Below are 5146 nucleotides of genomic sequence, written 5' to 3'. Positions count from 1 at the left end.
CATAATTCCCACTCTGCTCCCAGCTCCAGCAGAGGGTTTTGCTGTCATTCACGATTCCAATTGGATGTTTGCACTGAGATCACCTACACAGGGTCTGGTACACAGCACGTGATCGAGCCTTCGTTCTGTCAAATTCTCTTCAGTCTATATACTTTCTCCCTAAGGGGGTTAAAACTTGAGGACCAAAAAAAAAAAAAAAAAAAATCAATCAATTGTATTTTATGCAATTCCCACAACCCTTAGAAAATACACTTTTTTTATCATTAGAAAATGGTGACCAGTAATATTAGAAACCGAGGTGACCTTCTGATGGCTTTTAAAGTTTAAATATATTTGAGAGAAACTTGTTGGCATTTTCATTACAACTAGAGGTTCAATGATTTCCCCCTTATTATGCTAACAATTGGCTTTAAAAAATAACCAGAAGTTGTCTTGTACTCACCACTTAGATGACAAACTATTCTTCACTGTGAAATGGGCTGAAATGCTGTTAACACACTTCTGATGGGGAGGCTTCTGGACTCTCAGGAAGATGAGAAGCAAACAGAGACAGAAAGAGAAAGCAGCTGCCAGAGCTGTTGCGGTGGAATGAAGGGGCAGGGCTGCACATTTTTAGGTTTTCGTTTTTAATTTTTCAAACACCATGGAGTGTATGAGGGTTTTGGCTTGTGAACAGCAATCCTTCCCTCCTGGGCCTGTCCTAGTTTGTGGTCACAAGGAGACACTTGGAGAGCACAGGTCAGAATAAGTGAACAGGCAGCAGAGGTCATACAAGGAAAACACTAGAGAAAGGATGTTTAAAAACAATGTTATAAAATGATAGCAGGCAAAGAGGTCTTTAAAATGCCACTTGAGTGAGCACCAAAACATTGAAATTCCCCAAAGTCTGTGGAAAGAATGAATGGTGATTTGCAAAGTTTTATGGATTAATACAAGCTCTCTTTTAACTAAGATCTAAGTTCTCAGCCTTTGCGTGCTGGAGGAGGGGCAGAGAGTATGAGATATAAAGTTTCCTAAAGAAAATGGGAACAAAGGTAAATAAATGAAATGAGACTGCCTCACAAACATGGCATGCAGGAAATGCCCAGAATAGAGACAGAATGGGAGTTACTGCTGCTTCTTAGATGCTATGCACTTGAAGCGTATTTTATCTTAAACATATCCTTCTGTGTACTGTTTTCATTATCCTCATTAGGAGATTAGGGGAACATTTACTCAGTTTAAAATTGTTGCCTTTCATTCCCTCAAGACTCATCGAATGCTGGAATAATGTAGAAGAATAAATAATACTGTAAAAGAGTTTTTTCTTTACTGAATCACAGAGAACATTACTTTTAAATATGTTCTTAAGAGAGAAAAGGTCTTTTCACAGTGGTAACACTTCATATTTTAGAAGAAAATGTGCATTTAATTAAAATTCCATATGACAATCATAGTATATTATTTAAATACCAAATGACTATTAAAATCACATTTAATTGTGGTCTAAAAAATATAACAGATACGTACCCACAAAACAGCTGTTAAACATCACCAAAATTTCCTTGATCAGCTTTCATTTTTTCCTTAAGCATTTCCCAATTACAATTAGCCTGGTTTTGAGAAACGTTTCTTACGCACACATACGCACATGCAGATATACCAGACACACACACTCATCTTATGAATGTTCTAACAAGAAATTTTGTTGAACTGAATGACAATTTTGTGAAGACTATCAGTGATTCAAAAATAATAGCAGAAAAACCCTGAATTTTCCATGTCTGTATGGATGTCTTCACTATGATGTGCTGTATGGAATCAAAGAGTACCTGGAGAATATCAAATATATGCCACATTGAAGACAGAGAAGAGAAGAGAGCTGTCGCTCTCAGATGAATATTAATACAGTTACTACCACTGCACGGTTCAGTATATTCCAAAGGGTTTTGTGATACCAACTCTGGCACTAAAAAACTGTGGTTGTGTTCTGTCAAATCCATGCATGACTTTGAAAGCATGTGACTATTTGGTACTCACTTTTGAAATAGCCAGCTAAATTAAACACTTTATGTGGAAATGGTTTTTGTGTAGCCAAACATCTCAGTGCAATTTATCAAGGTAAACCTTTGATTCAGGGATTGCAAAGAAGGCAGTTGCCGTCACCAGATTTGTAGGCAAAATTGCACAGAGGACAAAATCAATTAGACTTTTCCTCCTATTCTACTTTTTGGTGCTCTTCACTCCCTTTTGGCTTCTCAGGACACCAGTTATGTTGACTGCAGATTCTGGAAGTCTTCAGGCAGGGCAGGCCCATTCCTGTACTATAGTATCACGCTTAAATTTCTTCTCCCCACAGAAGTCTGCTATTTTACAGTAATTTTCCTTCCTAACCCCAATTCCATTCCCACCAAATCCTCATTTATTAAGACCCAGGGAAATGGCTCACTGTTTAAAATAATTCACACTAGAAGACAAACTTGCAGGGAGTTATCTAGAATTACGGAGGGGCGCTTCACAAACGGATCTTGCCCTCCCCTGGGCCCTCTCCCTCCCGCCTTACTCCTTGCCTTTCTCTGCCTCTGATTTTCCTCTGTTTTAGAAAAGCAACCTAGGACTTCTGGGTAAGAATGTGATGTCAGCACAAGTGTCTAATTCCTCTCCTTCCAGATCGCCATTAAAATGACCGATAGGTATAAAAATAAGAGAAAAAACTGCTCCAGTGCTGACACTTGGGAAGGCTGAAACCTGCACACCGAATCTCCAACAATTTCTGTTAGATGAGAATGAATTGAAAGAAAAGGCGAACTCATGACTCACCCTAAGTGGAAGAGGGGCAGTGTGCAGACAAAGTGAGTGCAGAGACACAGATGGAACCCCGCTAATAGCCCTTAGGTTAAAGGAACAAGGGCTGGACATGAGGTTAGACCATCAGGAGGTCAGGAGAACATCTGGAATCCTTCATCCTGTTTGAAAAGTGTGAGCTGCTCTCGGGGGAAGCTATTGCAATGGGGCTTACCCACAGCCCAGCCACCTAACCCGAAACCTAACCCTAACCCAGCCACGCCACAGAGACGGGGACGCGCGTAGGGGCAGCGGGTGATGAATGTTTTTGTGCTCGGAGCCTCAAACGCATCTCAGCTTATTTCCTAAGGAAACATTCTTGAAAAGAGAACTACCAGGCCTCAAACTATGAACATTTTTCTGATTACTAATTAGAAAATTGCTCCACAAAAAGATTGTAACAGTTTACACCTCAACTAAACAGCAAACTGCAGTCTCCTTTTCACCAGCTCTCACCAGTGTCGGACATTAACAACAGATGAAAAATGACAACTTACGGTTGTTTCATTTATACTGAGTATTAAGAAAGTTGAATTCTTCTCTCTTTTAATGTGCTTTGGACATCTGCATATATTTCTTCGTTTTTGAATTGCCCTTGCCCATTTTCTTTTTCATTTTTTGGGGGCCCGTCCATTTCATACTGATTTGTAAGACTCTTGCCTATAAGGGAAGGTAATACATTCAGAGAAAGAATGAGATTCCAGTTCTTCCTTTTAATGTTTTAAGACAGAGAAAACTTGGTTTCTAGGGCTTGAACAATAAAAATGCACTGATGTAAACAAGTCCCACGGTATAAATTTACCAGTATAATTTACAGCCTTCCTCCTTATCCTTTTTCTGAGTTTGATTGTTTTAAGAGATGCTCTCATTTCATGCTATTTTGTGTTTAGCTTTTGTGGTTTTTTTTTTTTTTTAGTATGGGTATCTGGGTATGTGTACAGTGGTCATATTTTGTGAACCTCACATCAAATCACCTTGTCTGATAAATGAGAAGAACAAGACTTTTTTTAAAAAAAGAAGCAACAAAAATTTATTTTCCTACAGTTCTGGAGGCTGGCAGTGTGGTATCAAGGTATCAGGGCAGGGTTAATTTGACTTGTAGATGACTGTCTTCTTCTTATGTCTTCATGTGGTGAGCACTTTTCTTTTAGGCAATGCCTCCAAAAGAATAGGATGATGTCATATGTTCATTTTTAATTTTTCCAACAATATTAGCAAACCCTGTCCTAGCAAGGTGTCACGAATAGGTGCTTGATATGTAAGAGATTGTTGGGTAAGTGTTAAGAGACTGAGGAGCATGTCCTAAGCAATGAGGACAAATGGGGAGCAGGGGACAGAGGATCCTCAAAAGGGAAGTATTCTGCCTGTAAGAAACTACAGGTATGGGGCACACCATGGAATACTATGTAGCCATAAAAAAGAATGAGTTCATGTCTTTTGCAGGGACGTGGATGAAACTGGAAACCATCATTCTCAACAAACTAACACAGGAACAAAAAACCAAATACCGCATGTTTCACTTATAAGTGGGAGTTGAAGGATGAAAACACATGGACACAGGGAGAGGGACATCACACACTGGGGCCTGTTGGGGAGCAGGGGGCATGGGGAGGGACAGCATTAAGACACATACCTAGTGCATGCAGGGCTTAAAACCTAGATGACAGGTTGATAGTGCAGCAAACCACCATGACTCATGTATACTTATGTAACAAACCTGCACATTCTGCACATGTATCCTAGAACTTAAAGTTAAAACAACAACAACAACAACAAAAAAAAAAACTGCAGGTAAACATTACCTATTTTATAGCTTTACTTCAGGAGACTTAAGTTTCAGGTCAGGCAGAGCTAATTCCACACTTAAACAAATATATTCTATATGGTTCACTGGGAGTTGTCACAGTCATCGCTTGCAGCTGAATGCTACTCAAGTTCCTATTAATAGCCATGTTCAAAATGGTCCTACAACTTAGCCTCTGGAGCTTATGACTTTAATATGCCTGAGGCCAGCTGAGCAGAAGGCTATGGCTGCTGTGTCCAGTGAAATCCTTATGGCTCTTAAGTTTGTCTGGCTTTTTAAAAAGTAAGCTGAGAGTTTCTGTGATTTCTTTCTGAAAAACACAAAAGAAGTGGCTTCTGTGGGACACCTGGATATCTTATTCTTTACTTACTACTGCTGCAAATGCTTTACAGATCTTCCACTGTGAGGCTGCAGAGAAGGGGGAGAACTCCTGCCCTGGAGGTATTTCTCTCTTCCCATTTGAAGACCCTAATGAAATGTGCTGGTTTCAGAGCTGTAGCAGCTTGCAGTTCTCCACAA

Source organism: Colobus angolensis, unplaced genomic scaffold (assembly GCF_000951035.1).
Source record: "Colobus angolensis palliatus isolate OR3802 unplaced genomic scaffold, Cang.pa_1.0 Scaffold232, whole genome shotgun sequence".
In the NCBI taxonomy this organism is placed as follows: domain Eukaryota; kingdom Metazoa; phylum Chordata; class Mammalia; order Primates; family Cercopithecidae; genus Colobus; species Colobus angolensis.
The sequence above is the reverse complement of the archived record's forward strand: the minus strand, read 5'-3'. Positions refer to the sequence as shown.